A 20,419-nucleotide genomic window follows, 5' to 3' on the forward strand; every position below is an offset into this window, starting at 1 on the left:
AGGGGGGGGGCGGCGGGGGCGGCGGCAGCAGCTGCTGCCCCGGCTTAGCAGGGCCCCAGGGGGGACACGCCGAGCCCAGAAGGGCCCGGGACGTCCCGTGACCGGACGCAGCCTTGGCGTCCGGCCCCCCAGACAGTATTTTTTAAAGCACAATCCTAGGTACCAGCAGGTGGTGTAATGGTAACATCCCTGGACTCGCACGTAGTTGACTGTGGTTCGAACCTTGAACCCAGTGGCTTAAAACTTATGCTAGGCACATGTGTGTGCATACCCAAAATCCCAAGAGGAGAATGGAGGAGAAAGGAATGTGGCATGGCCACCCACTCTAGGGGACAATTTCTTGTTTTCTGTCTCTCTGTTTCCCTGGTGAGTGCACGTACCCTATAGCAAAATATCTATCTTTTAAAAAATTTTTAAAAGAATGAAAAGCACAATTCTGGAGAATTAACCCCGCCCTGCCCTATGCAAGTACTCCTGAACAAAACTAATCAAGTCCCTCCATGTTTGTTCATTTCCTGCGGTTTTCTCTGTTGACCAGCAGATGGCAGCAAGCATTGACCAGACTAGGGAACCAATTTGCACCTTCAGAGCTGATGTTCTTTTTGATGCATTTTCTTTGGCTATGTCAACAAAAGCAATGAAAGTCATTTACATTTGCCTCACTTATTACTTCATGAAGATTAATCCAGTTTATACCTAGCTTTATCCTTTTGAAAGGGTGGTCATGAAAAGTGACTATATGAAATATTATAGAAGAGCAGAGGTCTTAATTTTTTCCTTGACGACATGGGCATAAAATTTAATACATATTATCAAAGATTATTTACTTAATTTGGACTCTGAGGAGTGCTTTTAATAAAAGACTACAGATAGTTATTTTTTTGTTTTCACATATTTATTTAATTTTATTTGTTGTTACTATTTTTTAATTTGATCAGAGAGACACAGAGAGAAAGTGAAAGTGAGAAAGCAAGCCACCAGGTCCAGGACTTGAACTGCTGTCAGCCATGTGGGAATCCAGCGCTTTAACCACCACGCCACCTGCTGGCCCCTATTTTCAAGTTTTGCTATAGGATGCGTGCACTGGTCAGAGAGAGGCAGAGCAAGAGAGAGAAAGAAAGAAAGTAAGAAATCAATCCCCTGGAGGTAATGGCCATGCTGCAATCTCTTCTCCTCCATTCTCCTCTAGGATTTTGGGCATCCATGCCTGACATGTTTCTTAAGCCCCTGGGTCTGGGTCTTGAACCACAGAGTCAGCCATGTGGGATCTAGCTGTCTTAACCTCCATGCCATTTACTGGCCCATATTTGTTATATTTTTAAGTAAAGATACAATGACTTCAGTACGAACTCAATGGCAAATATTTACATTATTTTCCGAATAATAGTGAAGGAGTGCAGTTTATTTTTAGTGTAGCTTTCAGGCCTCTGTGGACTTATGGGAATTCCTTCCTCTGTATTTTCGGGCATGCTCCTCTGGCCTTTATTTGATTGCTTACACTGATCCAGAGCTTTTGATAATTTTTTATTTTTAGAGAGATTTTTGCTAGAGGGCATGTGCACTTGCCAGAGAGACAGAGAGAGGTAAAGAGACAGAAAGTGAAAAATCATCTTCCCATGGGAGATGGCCACGTGGCAATCTCTTCTCCTCCATTTGCCTCTTGGGATTTTGGGCACACATGCATACATGCTTGGCTTGAGTTTTAAGCCGCTTGATCTGGGACTCGAACCATGGTCAACTGGTGGGAGTCGAGCAACATAACCGTTATGCCATCTGCTGACCCCACTTTTTACATTTTTTGGTAAAGGCTTAATTTTCCTCATTATGAATTTCCTCCTTACAGAGATTTAAAACCGGTGTTCCAGTAACATCCGCACATTGATCTTCTCTGGAGAAATAGCTGATTACGTTTTTATTTTGGATCACAGACAGCTTGTGAGACTTACGAAAGTTATGGACCTTCATCTTAGAAAATGCATTCCCTAAACTAACTCATGGAGTTCAGGTGAAGTATGTCTACACCGGGAGGAATAAAGCCCTTCTACGTGTGAAGCAGAAGCACCTCCTCTTTGAACTTTGCGATTTACATGCTTCCTCCTTTTTCCCAGAGTAAATAGAGTGATTAATAGTCCTACTGTCTTTGCTAGCTAGCCCCAAACCCTTTTGTTTAGCTGTTCCTTAGCAATGTAACCACCAATCACCAGACCCCTGCCCAGAACCATGGGCAACATGAAACAAAGGTCTGGAGAGGGCCCTTAGAAACAATTAACCTGCCTGATTCAGCTGCTGTAACTGCTTTCACTGGGGGCCCCACTCCCTTTCTTCCTCACCCCCTCCTCAGTTTCCATTGTAACCACCATATCAACCCAGAATTGATTGTGATCTTTGCCTTTATGAGCATCCCTCTCCTTCCACTCAGGGCTGTGGGATTTTGAGAGACATGAGTCCCCCTGTTTGCTACTGGCTTAATAAACTCCAATAAATGTGGCTATGTCTGAGTAGACTATTTTTTATTTCTCACTGAGTAGACTATAACACATGACAGTTCCTCAGACACTTCAAAGCAACATCATGTTCTTCTTTTATTTAATCAATTATATCTTCATTCTAGAGGAAATACATTTTCTTTCTTTCTCCCAGGGAGACAAAAAGAGACAGAACCCCCAACAGGGTATTCACACCCTAGTCCTCTGCCAACTTCAGTCATCCTTAAATCATGGGCACCCGAATACATGGGGTGCGTTCAGGGAGGTCTCTAGAGTTGAACTCAGAACCTTCCCATGTGGACAAGCCTTGCAGAGTGTTGTATTGCATTACCTCTGAGCCATCATCCACTCCCTCTGCTTAAACAGCCTCATCAGTTTCTTCAAGTTCTTTTTTTTTCTTCCTTTCTCTGTTTCTTCATTCATTTTTTTCTTAAAAAAATTTTTTTTAAGTTTGCTAGACGGCATATATGCTTGCCAGAGAGAAAAAGACAGAAAAAGAGAGAAAGTGAGAAATCACCCCCTAAGGGGGATGGCTACACCACAATCCTTTCTCTTCCATTTCCCTCTTGGGTTTTGGACGTGTATGCATATGAATCCAATGTGTTTTTCAAACCACTGGATCCAGACCATGCAGTTGGCATGTGGGATCCAGTCACCTTAACCTCCATACCATCTGCTTCCCCCCACTTGGTTTAACAGAGGAAGCATGGGCTTACCAGAAAGAGACAGAGTAATGTGGAGGAGTAAAGAAAGCACCACCCATTGGGGCATGGTCACACTGTAGTCCCTCTCCTCCATTCCCGCATCTTGTGAGTATTTGGGGCATGCACACAAACGTGCTGGTGTATTTTCCAAGTGATGGGGTTGGGACTTAAACAGTGATCAACCATGTGGGATCTGACTCCCTTAGGTACTGGGCTATGGGGCCAACCCTCTTTTTCATTTTCTGGAAACAAGCATACACTGAGCACCCATTCTGTGCAAGATACCATGGTAGACACTGGGAATTCCAAGATGAATAAGACATTGTTCCTGTCCTTTTGGAGTTCAAGCTTAGTTACGGGGAGATCAATCGAAGGAACTTGACTTCAGTCAAGGAGGTGATATTGACACTGACCATAGGTTTTAGGACTGGATCAAACATAGGTTCAAATTTCAGCTTTGCCATTTTCTCACCTGGAGAAGATTCTTCATCTCTTGGAGCTTCAATTTGCTCAAATATAAAATAGCCACTCATATGCTATTGCTGTTCCATTGTTATTGTATATCCAGGAATAATACTAGTCCAGGACTTGAACCATATTCAGTCATGTGGGAGTCCTGCATCACAACCACCACACCACCTGCTGGTCCCGCTGCATCATTTTAATTACTCAGTTATAAAATCTTACAAACAAACTCCTTCTCTTCATTCCAAGGTAAATAGGAATTATTGCCATATTTCAGCTGAATGAAGTGGTGGCACATTTTCCGTGTTATGGGTGTGTGCTGAATTACATATACTAATGATACAGAAATGCTTTCTGTGAGACGCCACTTTTAAAATGAAATCCAGTAAAGAGCGAACATCCCATATGGTGCACGCTGTCTCATTCTTCTTTTGATTTACATACATTATGTTCCCTTAGACAGTGATTCCCAAACCTGGCTGAGTATTACAATCGTCTGGGGAAGTTTTTAAAAATGGAAATTCCTGAGTGCCACCCCAGATGTACTGAACTGCGTAGGACGAGCGTTTACAGGTACAGGCAATAAGAATCCTTAGGTGACTGCAATGTGTTCAGGTCCCAGACGGGCATTTGGGAATCCCTGCGTTAAGAAGTTCCTGGAACACTGATTGAAGACCTCATTGTAGATGCTATTTTGCAATCAACTTCCAGGTAGCAAGCATTTATTTTCTTGTTTTTCCTTATTATGAAACAATACATGTTATAAAAATTACACACTTTGTAGAAATAACAGAATGTACTGTAACCCCATATTTTCTGTTTTTATACATAAAAGATATGAAGTTTGGTTACTACCTTGCCCTTTTTCCTGTCCATTTACGAGGTTATTTCTTCTAAAAATTGGGCACACAGGTACACAACGTGGCGTGAGTTTCAAGTCTCCAGGTCCAGGACTTGAACCGTGGTTGGTCATGTGGGAGTCCAGCGATGTAACCATTACGCCATCTTGGGTCCCAGTGTGTCAGCCTTATCTCACAAGTTTAACGAATGTATAACTCTAGGAGGGAGTGTTGTTGGGAATTTATTTTTCATATGATGCTAACCTGTGCCCAAAATTCGGAGAAGAGAGTGGAGGAGATAGGATTGTGGTGTGGCCATCCCCCTGGGGGTGATTTCTCTCTTGGTCTCTTTGATGAGTGCATGTGCCCTATAGCAAAAAATCTCTTAAAAAAAATATTGGCACATCGTTATCTGAAGTCCATACTGTACATCACGGTTTCCTCTTTTTTTTTTTTTTTTTTTTTTTTTAAGAGAAAGATTTATGCTATAGGGAACATGCATTTGCCAGAGAGACTGAGAGAGACAAAGAGACACCAAAAAAAATCACCCCCTAGAGAGTATGACCCCACTGCAATCCCTTCTCCTCTATTCTCCTCTCAGGATTTTGGGCATGCATACACACCTGGCATGAGTTTTAAGCAATTGGTTCTGGGACTCAAATCAGAGTTGACTACATGGGAGTTCAGTGACATAAACATTACGCCATCTGCTGGTCCCCAGGGTTCACTCTTTATGTACATTCTATGGGTTTTGTTTTGTTGTCGTTTTTTGAAGGTTTTTTCAAAATAATTATTTATATAATTTTATTTATTATTATTTAAAAAAAATTTTTTTGGAGAGGTTGTTGCTGTAGGGCGCGTGTGCTTGCCAGAAAGACAGAAAGAGAGACAGACAGAAAGCGAGAAATCACCCCCCAGGAGGGATGGCCACGCCGCAATCCCTTCTCCTTTATTCTCCTCTCGGAATCCTGGGCATGCACACACACGCGCCTGGCTTGAGTTTAAGCCACTGGGCCTGGGACTCGAACCACAGTCGACCACATGGGAGTCCAGCAACATAGCCATTACATCATCTGCTAGTCTCTGTTGGTTTTCGCCTTCACCATCACGCCCCCATTCTATGGGATTTCACAAATGTATACTGACACGCATCCACCATTACAGGATCACACAGCAGTGTTTCACCAGCCTCAAAATCCCCGGTGCGCTGCCTGTTCTCCCTTGCTTCCCCCTAATTCCTGGCAACCACTGGTCTCTTTGCTGGCTCCTCAGTTTTGCCTCTCAAAATGTCCTATTGTTGGAATCACACAATTTTAACTTTTTATTATGATTATGGTTATCATTACTACTACAACTATAGGCATTTTCACTTAGTATGGATATTGAAAATTTTGTTAATATAAAATTTTCTCAATTTTTCCTAATCTAAATACAGTATTTCACTATATGGCTATCTGGTAATTTGTTTAATCAATATCCTGTGTGTATTTAGGTTGTTTTCATGTCGTCTTGATAAACTATACAGCAGAGAATAGCTTTGTACATGTACTTTTCATACTCGTACAAGTGAGAGAATTGTTGAGTCAATGTGTACAAATACTTCAATAAAGTTTTACCTATTAGTTCTACAGTTTATTTCTATGAGGGGTCTTGAAAGAGTAAATGGGAAATATATATTGTGGAAAAAAAGGTACACGTGGCCTTCAAAATCCTTTGGTACCAAAATAAACTTATGCTTTAATTACATTTTTCCACAAGCTCTTTTTTTCTTTTTTCCTCTGACATGATTGGGTACATGAGTTCATAAGTGAGAGAAAAAGCGAGAGAGAGATGGGCATTGTCCACAGGGCCCTGGTCATACTGCAATCCCCTTCCTACAGTCCTCTAGTGCGTGGGATCCTGGGTACTTGAGCTCGTGCCATGCATGGCCTCAGGCCAGTGAAGCCAGGGACATGAAACTTGGTTGCCAACTGGGATCCAGCTTCACTTTAGCAGTGCTTTCCCTCTGCACCACAGAGCTGGCCCTTTAATAAACCTTTTAGTTTTTTCAAAGAATTATTTACTAGGCCAGCAGGTGGTGTGGTGGTTAAGGTGCTGGATACTCCAACATGGCTGAGCACAGTTTGAGTCCTGGACCTGGTGACTTGCTTTCTCACTTTCCCTCTGTGTGTGTGTGTGTGTGTGTGTGTCTCTCTCTCTGGTCAAATTAAAATAAATAAGTGGAGAAATAAAGTTAAATCAATAATTCTTTTTTTAAAAAAAATCTTTATTTAACTTTATTCATTATTATTACTTCTTTTTTTTTAATTCACCAGAGAGAGTAGAAAGACAAGAGAGGGAAAGTGAAAAAGCAAGCCTCCAGGTCTGGGACTCAAACTGCAATCGGCCATGTGGAAGTCCAGCACCTTAAGCACCAGGCCATCTGCTGGCCCTGTCCCTTAATGAACTTTTTGAAGTCCTCTTGTAGTGTAGGAGATCATTTTCCTACATACTTGTCCAAAATGGATATTAAATTCTTTTCAAAAATTTCTTTGTTAGTGGGAGAGGCAAAAACAATGAGTCATTGTTATGTTATTTTACATTTACTCATTAGAGAAAGCAAGCCTTTAAAACAATGGCAATAGACACTGCTGCTTGGCAGACCGATGCTACATGGGAGGCCTGGGTTCAATTTTTAAGCCACCCAAAAAGTCAGGTGGTGGCAGGTCTATAGTCCCAGCTACTCAGGAGGCTAGGGAAGGAGGATTGCAACACAGTGAGACCCTGCCTAAAACACCCAACACACACGCACACGCACACGCACACGCACACGCACACACACACACACACCCTTGATGTCACAGTTTTTTATTTAGTTCTGTATTTTCTTATCCTAGCTTGCTCTTTTTTCCTTTTTGGTATTTTTTTCTCTCTTACTTTATTCTTTTTGTTCCTTTGTCCTTCTTTCACTTTGCAGTTTTTCTCTCGTACTGATTTATCAGCTGGATGATATTGTGTAAGTCATGTCACTTTCCATCTTCCTTTAATATTAGGTGGTCTCTAGATCCCTTTAATTAATATTCTCTTCATTTTATTTGCCTTCTTTAAACAGAAGACCCAACGTGATTTCATTCTTTATTTCCCTAGCCAGTGTTTTTTCTCGCCTTCTCACATTTTGTGAAGCGGAGGAGGATGACAGGCATTGTAGCTTTCTGACTACCTACTTGACAGGGAGAAGGCTGGCTTGTGTTACTTTCCTCCATTCCCAAATGAAGGCACCTTCTGCGGCATGTAATTGTTTCTTTGACTTTCCAAATACTACCCTGTTGCTGATCGAAAATGTCACAGCTTGTGCGAGTGCCATTCGCAGCCAATTATACACTAAATGATCTGGTTGGCATGAACTGGCTTGGCAGAACGCACTATGCTTTGCAGAGATGAAATTTTGTTCAATAAATTGTGCTTGCATAGGATTTGACCTGGGGACAGAATCATACTGTTGTCTGGACTGAAGCAGTCGTGGCATTCAAAACATTAAACAACCAGGATAGGGACCAGCAGATGGTGTAGTGGTTGCTGGACTCCCACATGGCCAACCGCGATTTGAGTCCCGGACTCGGCAGCTTGAAACTCACAAGTTTGTGGACGCGTGCCCAAAATCCCGAGAGGAGAATGGAGAAAGGATTATGGCAAGTGCATACACCCTACAGCAAAAATCTCTCCAAAACAACAACAACAACAACAACAAAAACTAGAAACAGGATAGTATGGGCAACCAAATCATATTTTTAGACATGTAAGTATTATAGCTTATATAACACAATAACCATGAATAGGCCTTCATTCTTTTTATTCCAAATTCATTACATTCTAGTTTTACCAAAGTTGGTTTCTTTTCCTTATAGCCTACAGAAATAACGTGTAGATATATCCCCTAAAAAAGCATGTAACATATTAATATAAATTTTATGTTAAACAAATCAAAATCATTTGGTATTTATTTGAAAGGAATTTGTGCCTTTGAGGTATGTTTTCACATTTCCCAGGTTCAATGAAGTTCATACCTTAGTATTATAATGTTTTCAGGGGCCTATATCATTAAAACATTAACTAACTTAGTAAAAATGTATGTATTTTCAGTGGCTAATATCATATAACGTCAAATATGTGAGATTTGCCAAAAGCATTATTATTCTTATATTTAATCTTAAAGTGATGTTAAAGTTAAAAATCAAAACTATATCCATTAGCATACAGTACAGCCATTGAAGTCTGATTGGAAAAAAGTGTGTACAAAGAAAAATATAACCATGTGACATGAATAGCTATAACATTAAAACACAATTGGAGGCCTACACTAGAATTCAATGAAAATAGCTACCATTTATTTGGGGGATTAAGTTTTATTCATCTATTGTAATGTCTTTTCAATAAAAAATTCCTACAGAGTAAGTTCAAACAATGGCTAATGTCCAGCATATATTCAACATGTATGCAATGTCAACATTATTTTATGATTATGTCTCTCATGAAATACAATCAGAAATTCACTTGACTTATGTTTATATATATGCAATTAATCTTCAAAATGGATTTATTTCCTATAGCCTTTTAACAAACTTGGTCTTGAACAGGTTTGGATAGAAGCAAGGAAGATATTCAAATGATTAAAAAGTCAGTCATTCAGAACAGACACTACTGCAAGCCCAGCAAACACGGTCACACTCCAACGCAGAGGCTAAGTGTCCACTTCCGGAAGTTGGCCTGATGGAGCCCTGATTTAGGACACTAATATACTTGGATGAAAAACACGTTTGGGGACCAGCAGTTAGCATAATGGCTATGTCGCTGGACTCCCATGTAGTCGACCACGGTTCAAGTCCAGGACTCGGTGGCTTAAACTTACACCAGGCGCGTGTGCATGTGTGCCCAAGATCCAGAGAGGAGAACAAAGGAGAAGGGATTGCAGTGTGGCCATCCCTCCTGAGGGGGTGATTTCTCACTTTCTGTCTCTCTGTCTCTCTCTGTCTTTCTGGCAAGTGCATGCGCCCTATAGCAAAATAAACTCTCAAAAAAAAAAAAAAAAAAGAAAGAAAGACAGAAAAACACATTTGGCTTACAAAAAGGAGGTATAGATCCTAGTTCCAACTTGGCCAACTCCCCTTTGAGGCCTATATTCCATATCTATAAAATAAACTATTGAAAGAGTGAGATAATAAATTTGGAAAAACACTAAATTTTAGAGCACAAAAGAACCCAGGAGCTATTAATGGTAATTAACGAGATATTGACATATTTTATTTATTTATTTATATGTTGTAGACACAATTGGCAATCATTTTTAAGGGAATTATTAATATAATTTTATTTATTATTATTTCTTTTTAATTTGCTACAGTGCACATGTGCTCACCAGAGAGACAGAGAGAAAGAAAGAGAGAGAATCTGAGGAAGTAAGCCGCCAGGTCCAAGACTTGAACCGTGGCTGGCCGTGTGGGAGTCCAGTGCCTTAATTTCCACACCACCTGCTGGCCTCCACAACTGGCAATCTAGTTCTTGGTTATGTCACTTAAGTAACCCTGTGACTGAACTTTGACTAAATATTGCAGATTTCAGATGATATACACTAATTTAGTCCAAACTCTCAGTTATAGATGAGGATCGAAAACGTCAAATGTATAGGAAATTTTCTTCTTATGAAAACAAATCTGTGCTTAGTAAAGAAAAGTATGTGCCATTTTAGACACAGACCTCAGAGTTAAGGTACTTATTTCCTGTGTTAAATGGTTCCAGGGTTGATTGCAATTTGCTGGACATTTGAAATACAAACAGTGTGGAGAATTTATTAATCCAATGAAGTTTTGCTATGTTTGTGTCATTTCCGATTCCTCTCCTTCTTCTTCTTTTTTTTTTTTCTTTTTAATTTGCTGGGGGCATAGGCAGCAGGTGGTGTGATGGTTGGGGCTCTGGACTTCCACTCAACCACAGTTCAAGTCTTGAACCTGGAAGCTTGCTTTCTCACTTTACCTCACGCTCTCTCTTTCTCTCTGGTGAGTGCATGTACCTTATAGCAAATAAAAACATAATAATAATAATAAATAAAATTAAATTAATAATTATTTAAAAATGTTTTTCTAGAGGGTACATGTTTTCTAGAGGGTGCACTTACCAGAGAGAGAGAGGGGAAAAATAAGAAAGCAGCCCCCATAAAAGATGGTCACGTAGCAATCCCTTCTCCATCTGGACCTCCTTTTGGGATTTTGGGCACGCACGCACATGTGCCAGGTGTGTTTCTTCAAGCTGCTGAGTCCAGGACGCAACTATGCAGTCGGCCAAGTAAGAACCAGCCTCCTTAGCCACTATGCTACAGGTAGGCCCTCCAATTCATTTTCTTGCTTTAGTCTTTAGTGTTCTCTGCCTACATAGTGGAGCTTTGGCTGGTCTCCTAATCCATTTGACCTCATCTACGACTTTCTTCCCCCAGTTTGTTTGCCTGCCTGCCTTCCTTCCTTCCTTCCTTCCTTCCTTCCTTCCTTTCTTTCTTTCTTCTTTCTTTCTTAAGAATTATTTATTTAATTTTATTTCTTGTTCTTTTTCAATTTGACCAGAGAGAGACAGAGAGAGAGGGAGAGAAAGCAACCTGCCAGTCTGGGACTTGAACAGCATTCAGCCATGTGGGAGTCCAGTGCCTTAACCACCATGCCACCTGCCAGCCCCCAGTTTATTTATGTCAAGAGAAAGACAAGCATCCTCTGGGCTGGCCCCATAGCATGGTGTTCAAGCACTAAGCATAGGGAGGTGGGTCCCACGTGGCTGACCACAGTTTGGAATCTCAGCCCCAGTGGCAATAAGTGGACACACGTGCCCAGGATGTTGATGGAATGGAGAAATGGAGGGAAAAAGAGATTGTGGCATGACTAGGCCCTGTTGGGGGTGTTTTCTTTCTCTTTCTCTTTGGCATGTGCCCTTTGGCACTTAAAACAAAAAAAGACAAGCACTCTCAGAGAAGTCTCATGTTGTGACCCTTGTCCAGCCTTCTCAGCCAGTCAGGATCAGTGGGAAGCATGTGCCTGATGTGTATAAGTCAACCCGGGAACTGAACCCTCGTATCCTATATAACTTCCAGCATCATGAAGCAGCGTGCTACCACGGCTTCCCTGTGACTGGGCCTTACTATGATGCTTCATTGGCATGTCAGCTGTACAGTCTCTCTTCTTATACATGGATAAAGCAGTTTTATACTTCTGAAACTTTTAAATGTCTGGGGACCAGCAGATGGCATAATGGTTACATTGCTGGGCTCCCACGTGGCTGACCATGGTTCAAGTACCAAGCCCAGCGGCTTGAACTCATACCAGGCGTATGAGCTTGTGTGCCCCAACTCCCGAGAGGAGAATGGAGAAGAGATTGTGGTGTGGCCATCCCCACTGGGGAATGATTTCTCACTTTTTGTCTTTCTTTGTCTCTCCAGCAAGTGCATGTGCTCGATAACAAAAATCTCTTTTAAAAAGCAAACAAACAAACTTCAAAATGTTTCACTTACTTTGCAAATGCTTCAAAATTTATGTTGTCCACTCAGTCAACTAATTTATGTTATTAACTCAAAATAAAAATTTTGAGCTGAATTTGGGAAAGTTTACTCCAATTATGTTCAGAAACTCGGACAATTCTTCCTCATTACATAGGCCATTGATGATGTCAACATTTAAAAAGCACAACTTGGCGCCATCAGGCGCTATGGTGGTTAAACTGCTGAACTTCCGCATGGCAGACTGCGGTTAGAGTTCTGGACCCAGCAGACTGAAAATCACACCAGGCACGTGTGTATGCTCAAAATCCCAAGAGAAGAATAGAAGAGAAGGGATTGCAGCATGGCCACCCCCCCAGGGGATGATTTCTCGTTTCCCCTCTCTCTGCCTCTCTCTGGCTAGCGCACACATCCCAAAGGCAAAAACCTAAAAGACAAAATACAAAACAAAATAAAGCACAACCTGGTAGTTATCTGTGGTTGGAATGATAAAATGATATATGGTTGACCCTTGTTGTTAAATAAGGTTTGTGAGGCCAACCCCTGTGCAGTTGAAAATCTGTATATACCTTTGTGTTGCATACAGGGTGTGTTGTTTTTGACAGGCTATTACTATGTTGCCATCTTCCTATCTTAGCCTCCTGGGTAGCTGGACTACAGGCACACACAACTGAACTTAAGTTTTTTTTACGTCGGCTAGGAATCAAACCCAAGCCTCCCACATGGCTTCCGCCTGTTGAACTGCACCAAGTGCGTACCGCTGTGGCGAGGTCTGTGTATAACTTCTGACTCTCCCAAAATGTAACTACTAATAGGGTATGATGGAGTGGAAGTCTTAACTGAGAACATAACCAGTTGCTAACACATATTTGGAATGCTATACATATTATATATTGTATTCTCACAAAAAAGTAAGCTTAAAAAAAGAAAATGTTGTTAGGAAAATCATAAGAAATAGGAAAATACATTTGCAATATAATACCGTATTTCCCAGTATGGTTATTGAAAAACATCTGTGTAGAAGAGGACTCGTGCAGTTCAAATCGTGTTGTTCAAGGGTCAAGTGTACATATTTCTAGGAGCAGTTAATGGGGGGCTGACTCTGTAGTGGAGTAGTAAAGTGCTGTGCAGAGGAAGCTAGATTCCCTGTGGCCAACCATGATACAAAATCTCCTGAGTTCCCAGGATCCTAACGGGATGAAGAAATGGAGAAAAAAGGATTGTGGTATGACCAGGCCCTGCTGGGGAATGCTTTCTCTTTCTCTTCCTTGCTCTCGCTCACTCTTACTCTCTTTTTCTTTCCTCCTGGTGTGCACATGCACTCTCTGCCACTAAAAACAAAGAAACAATGGAGACAGAAGTAATAGCTGAGGTAGTAGAGACAATTTTAAATGCCCTGTAGAAACTGAGGACCTAGGCAATGTTTATTAATCCCAAGTAGTTAAATAAAATCTTGCCCTAAGCATATTGTCACTGAAGAACAATATTATCCTTAAAATCTACAACTTAAGAACTATGTGTGTCAATTACAAGCCTCATTTATTACTTAGGGCAAATACATGTTTTATATCCTCGAGGGACTCTTCTTTTAAGAATTTGCTTTTCTAACATTGAAACAAAATCACATTACAGATATCCTATTATACCACTTATCTTACACAAGTAGACATATAGGTCCTGTTTTCATTGAAAAGTACAAACTCGAGCCGGCAGGTGGTGTGGTGGTGAAGACACCGGACACCCACATGACCAACTGCAGTTCAAGTCAGGACCTGGTGGCTTGCTTTCTCCCTTTTCCTCTCTCTGTCTCTGTTGCTCTCTGGTCAAATTAAAAAACAAACAAATAAATAAATCTCTGTTGCTCACAGGTCAGATAAATAAATAAATGTTTTATTTATTTATTTTTAAAGCACAAACTTGGGCCCAGTCACAGTGGCAATGTGATCCTGGAGGTCTGTGGGAGGGCCTGGGGTTTTGGAATTACAGGGACCTGAACATCAGAACACACACTTGTGGAGTCACCCATAATCCTGGCTGGCTGGAAAGATGGGGAGGAACACCGTGAGTCAAGGCCCTGTTAAGGCTTTCTCTCTCCTACGAAGGACATAAATAAAATAAGAAAACAAAAACTACCAACTGGCTCCATGGCCTAGTGGTGAAGGCAACTGGATCCCACTTGGTTGACTGTGTGGTTCAAGTCCCAGACCCAGAGGCCTCAGAAACACTCCAGCGTGTGCCCTTATGTGTCCCAAATCCCTTCAAGAGGGAGAGATGAAGGAGAAGGGATTGTGGTGACCACTCCGATGGGAGGTACGTTTTCTTTTCATTCTATTTCTGTCTCTCTTTGGCGAGTGCATGAGCCCTCTGTCCAAAATAGAACAAAAAAATACCAACTCATTTTACACGTGCACACACACACATCTTTCTCACAGTTTTGGAGGCTTGAAATCTAAGGTGAAGATCTGTCAGGTGTGCTTCTCCTGAATTCTTTTTCCCTGGCTTGAAGATGGCCTTCTCGCTGTGTCCTCAGCCGGCCTTTCCCCTACACACATGCAGCCCTGGTCTCTCTGTCTCCCTGGAGGTCCTAATCTTCACTTGTGAGGGCTCCAGTTGGACTGGGTAGCCTCATGATCGCTGGATGACAGCCTCGTTTTAACTTCATCACCCATTTAAAGGACCTATCTCCAAATAGATTTTATTTGTCGCTTCAACATAGGGATTCTGGGGGTCACAATTCAGGACAACATACATGTGTGTATGTGTATTTCTGTTAGAGAAATACTAATGGATCTTCGTAGGGACACTGTCTTTTTAATTTTATTGTTTTCATTCACTAGATCTTTATGTCTTTTCATATTAACAAACAGGAATATATCTACCTCAATCTTTTATTGTTTCTTATCTTTTTTTTTTTGAAGATTTTTTGCCTTAGGGTACATGCATTCACTGGAGAGAGAGACAGAGATTGTGAGAGGGGAAGTGAGAAATCACCCCCCTCCCCAGGAGGATGGCCATACCACAATCCCTTCTTCTCCATTGTCTTCCCAGGATCTTGGGCACACATGCACATGCACCCAGTTTGAGTTTCAAGCCACTGGGTCTGGGCCTTGAAACGCAGTTGGCCACGTGGGAGTCCAGCAATGAAACTGCTATGCCATGGGCTGGCCCTAATCTTTTGATAGCTGAATTATATTTTGTTGTCTGGATAGTCTATATTTTATGAAGAACTCAATTATTAAAAAATTAGTTGCTTCTACCTTTTCTCCCTTTTATAAATAATGCTACTATAATTTTTTTTTGAGAGTTTTTTGCTACAGGGCGCGTGCACTCGCCAGATAGACAGAGAGAGACATAGAGACAGAAAGCGAGAAATCACTCCCCAGGGGGGGTGGTCACGCTGCAATCCCTTCTCCTCCATTCTCCTCTCTGAATCTTGGGCATGCATGCACATGCGCCCAGTGTGAGTTTTAAGCCACAGGGTCCGGGACGGGAACCAGGGTCGACTACGTGGGAGCCCAGCGACATAGCCATTATGCTAACTGCTGGTTCCCTATAATTTTATATATATAAATATAATTATTTTTTTTAAAACAAGCAACAAGAGACTAGTAGGGTACATTGTTAGGATGGAGGCTGCTCAGTCGAGCTGTGTGTGACTTTTCACTGGACAGGCACGACTGACTGTTCCCCATGTAGGCAGTACCGGTTCACAGTCCCACCAACAGCGTATGTGAAAGCCCACCACAGCCCTGTCATGATGCTGCATTTTCAAATGCTTTAACCTCTGTTAAAGTAGTTGAATATAGTATCTTACTATGCTTTTAACTTGTATTTCTTTAACCAAGAGAGGGAGGGTTTAATATCTTTTTATGTTTAAGGCTGTATTTTTTGTGAGTTGTCTGTTTCAGTCCTTTGTCCATTTTTTTTCTATTGAATTGTTGGCCTTTTCCTTACTGCCTCTTCGGTCTCTTGAGGATCTTCCTGTGCAAACGGTTTCTAAGACCAAAGTACCTCAGCCATGGAATGCAGGCACAGAGGAAGCACATTTCCATCCCACACCTTATAATCTCTTGTTAGCAATAAGATAATACCGAAAAGCTGAGAAAGTGCAGATATGGAGTGCACTGAGTTGATTTCATTGCAGGGACTTTTTTAAGAGAGATTTTTGCTATACAGTGCATGCTGGAAAGATGGAGAGACAGAAAGCGAGAAATCACTCACCAGGAGGGATGGCCACACTGCAATCCCTTCTCCTCTCAGGATTTTGGACACACATGCACACGAGCCCAGCATGAGTTTTAAGCTACCAGGTCTGGGACTCGAACCGCGGTCGACCACGTGGGAGTTCAGCAGTGTAACCATTATGTTATTTGCTGGTCCAAATTGCAGGCACTTTCTAGAACTTTAATTTCTACATTAACCATATGATTTAGTAAACTAAGGCACAATTACACATTAAACATGAGAGCGCATTACACATTTCTATCCTGCCAACAGCCACCTTCATTTCAATCAGTACATCTGCCTGGCAAGTAGAATCGTCTTGGTTTTCATGCTGATAAGATCAAAATTTATGGATAATATTTCTAAACCTTAGTGGCCTACTCATGCACTTGAAAGGACTACAAGCCTTCTCATCCTTGGCTATCAGTCATAGAACATTTTCCTAATATTTTCTCTTCCTTTGCACCTCAGTTTAAATGCCAGTTGCTCAGAGAAACCTTCTCTGACACTCACTCACCCCCAAGTCTAATGCAAATCCTTCCTGCTGGACTCTTTCAAAGAACTTTGTTCTTTTCCTTGATAGCATTGAACACAATTGGTATGCAGTACAGATCTGTTGAGCAGTGGAACATATTAGACACTCGATAAATACATGAACCCTTTGGGTTCTGACAGTGTTCAATTTTATGAAATGTCAAATTCCGAAGAAGCCATAGATATTTCTGTTCCTTATCATTCCTGAACTTACTATAAACACTGCAACAGAAACATACGTGTCTGGACAAAACTCTGGTCCCCTTATTCATTTCCATCCATGTTCTTGGGAAGGTGAGTTATCTGATACAGCCTCGACTCCTAGCCTGTTAATTCCCTAGTCACCCTTCTCCATTTTGAACTTCCCACAAGTCCTACCTTATAACTCAGAAGTGAAGCAAGAGCGAGAAGACCATCAATTGCTCTGCTCCATGTGTAGGCACAGGTTAAATGTCTTTTTTATTTTTATCATTACAACAGACTTTATGACTGCAATAAAGATATGAGTGGTTTCTTGAAAGATAAACATCTGAAAGAGAGGTGGGTTACATTCTAATAGCCTGCGGCTGCTGTCAGACATAATTTAATGCTTCGTGCTTGTTGGCTGACCCAGGTCCTTTGAAGAAGTGAAACAAGCTCCTGACACTATCATGGCTGCCCAGAATCCACTCATTTACGTGAGGCTCTCTGTAGTGCTGCTCAATGAAGGCAAGGAGCCTGAACTGGGTAATTGAGAATGAATGTCAAGTAGTGTCAAGACGCCTCAATTCATAAGGCTGATAACTCCTTCTGTGATTGCATTTCCATTTTTACAGCTGCTTCAGTGGCCAAGTTTGCCAGCCGTGTTTAGGAAAGTATATCTATTACAGGACTCTTGGCACTGCCTGACAGCAAACTAGCATGTTGGATTCATTTCTAAGGGTTGTGGAATTTTCCAACTATTATAGAGATTGATTTCATAAAATTTATAAAGGGGTAGAAGGAAAGAGAAGAGAAAAATGAAAAGGACAAGAAATGTGGGAGAAAAAGCACTGGTCTTTGCATTATTCTAGCAATCTCATATTTTTAAAGTGATTGAGGCCAACCTACCCTGTAGTGCAATGGTTAAAGAGGTTAGATCGCACATGGCCGACTGCGGTTCAAATCCCAAGCTGGTGGATTGAAAAAACACTCTGGGAGCATAAGCACACATGCCTCAAATCCCCACAAAATGGAAAAATAGAGGAGAAGGGATTGTGGTGTGACCATGCCCTTTTGAGGGGAAGGGGTCCTCTCTCTCTCTCTCTCTCTCTCTCTGGCAAGTACACATGATCTTTGGCAACAAACAACAAAATGATTGGAACCTGGCACAGTGGTGTGTGCCCATAATCCCAGTGACTCGAGGAGGCTGAGGCAGAAGGATCAAGCCTGGCTTGGACAACATAGCTCAAGACCCCGTTTAAAAAAGAGCTGAGTGGGGACTGGCAGGTGGTGTGGTTGAGGCACTGAACTCGCACATGGTCAACCATGGCTCAAGTCCTGAATCTGGTCGCTTGTTTTCTTACTCTCCCTTTCTCTCTGCCTCTCTCTGGTCAAATTGAATAATAATAAATTAAATTGAATAATTATTTTAAGAAAATAAATTAAAAAGAGCTGAGCGTAGCCATGTGTGCCTTTAGTCCCAGCTGGGAGGCTGAGGCAGGAGGATCAGGACACAACGAGACCCTCTCTAAAAAGAAAAGAAAAAGAAAGGAAAGGAAAAAGAAAAATGGGAAATTCAGCTGTGGCTATGCATGCTGCTGCAAGACTGCTGCTCAGAGGCTGAGGCCATATGGGAGGCCCGAGTTCAGTTCCCGGCTCAGCGTGGAGAGGCTGGGAGCAGTGGGGTGCGCATGTGGTATTAGCTACCTGGGGGGCTGACAGGAGGATCCTGACATAATGAGACCTCATCAAAAATCAGTCTTTCTCTCTTTCTTGTAAATGAACAAATAAACTTAATAAAAATTATCGACAGGGCCAGCAGGTCATGTGATGGTTAAGGTGCTGGCTGATCACTGTTCAAGTCCTGGACCTGATGGTTTGTTTTCTCACTTTCCCTCTCTTTCTCTATCTCTCTCTGTTGAGTGCATATTCCCTATAATAAATTTTTAAAAAAATAATGATGATAAATAGAATTAAATAAATAATTACTTTTTAATTTTTTTTTTTTTTAGAGATTTTTGCCATGGGGCATGTGAACTCACTGGGGAGAGAGAGAGAGGGCGACAGAGAGAGTGAGAGGGAAAGTGAGAAACACCTCGGATGGAGAAATGGAAGAGAAGAGATCGCAGCATGACTTTGCTACGCTCCTCTCTCCCTGACCCCTGCCTCACTGGTTCTCTCTGGCGAGTCCACGTGCCAGCCATGAACAGTCTCCCCCAAATCCTTCTGGTTATCTTGTTCTGGTCCAGAAGTCAGAGTGGAGCTCTGACCATAACTATAACATAAAACGTTTCCATCTGCAGTAGTACCCCCTCTTTGACAGAGGATACATTTCAAGAGGCCCAGTAGATGTCTGACGCTGCAGATAGTACTAAATCCTATGAATCTTATTTTTTCTACACATACATATCTATGGTAAAATATAATTTACAAACCAACATATAAGAGATTAACTATTAATAAAATAGAATAATTATTTAAAATATAATAAAAGGTATGTGAATATAGTCTTTCTTATGGTACTGTACTCACTCTTCTTTTTGTGATGAAGAAGGGACAGAGAAAAACATCATGCTACTCAAAAAAGAGTGCGATTTAAAAAGTTACGGATTTTTTTTTAAGTTTTTCTACAGGGCACATGCGCTCACTGGGAACAGAGAAAGAGAATGCCAGGGAAAGTGAGAGATGACTCCCCTGCAGATGGTCATGCTGTAATCCTTTTTCCATTCTCCTCTCAGGATTCTTTGTGCATGCACACACACATGCCCGGTGCGTTTCTTTCTTTTTTTTTATCCGTCTTTAAATTTATTTATTTTTTACATTAATTCATTATACATCATTACAGCATACAAGTGAATTTTCCATCCAAAATACACTGTGTATTGGCTCAATCAAGCACATCAACATACATGTTATCAGCGAATAATTTTCCAATTCTTATGTCTTATATACTTTGTTTTTCGTTTTGTCATCCTTGATTCCCTATCCCTCACCCTCTGCCATGTCCCACCCTCCTCTCACATTGTCTCTGGTATCCGTGGTTGCTTTCTATGCCTTCCTCCCCCTATTTAATTGATTTGCTAATGAACTTAATTAGTCTAAATATATCCAATAGCTAGCACAGCTGATGTATACCTATACATGAACCCAAGTCTGACTTTATGCATAAACCTCAGTGAGTAGAATGAACATATTATAACATATTATAAAGTAGTACCCAGCTGGGGCTATATAGCTTACTGCAGTCATCATATATGCATTTCTTTTATTTCAATATGAACCGTTTTACTGGTTTTTTTTTTCCTGCAACTTTTTTTTTTAATTACTTAACCTTCATTCCCTGAGCATCATCACAACATACTAAATGTGGTTTCCCATCTAGAATAAACTGCATAGTGGCTTAATCATGCATGTTATCATCAATAATATTTCATTTCTACTTTCATACATATGTATATGTATATATGTTTTTTACCCCAA

General features: G+C 41.2%; 1 pseudogene; it reads left to right on the forward strand.

Moving 5' to 3' along the window:
- The window catches only part of LOC102487778 (prefoldin subunit 4-like), a 54,794-nt pseudogene that overhangs the window by 30,061 nt on the left and 4,314 nt on the right, over window positions 1-20,419 (forward strand).

Source organism: Tupaia chinensis, unplaced genomic scaffold (assembly GCF_000334495.1).
Source record: "Tupaia chinensis unplaced genomic scaffold, TupChi_1.0 Scaffold000147_1, whole genome shotgun sequence".
Taxonomy (NCBI): domain Eukaryota; kingdom Metazoa; phylum Chordata; class Mammalia; order Scandentia; family Tupaiidae; genus Tupaia; species Tupaia belangeri.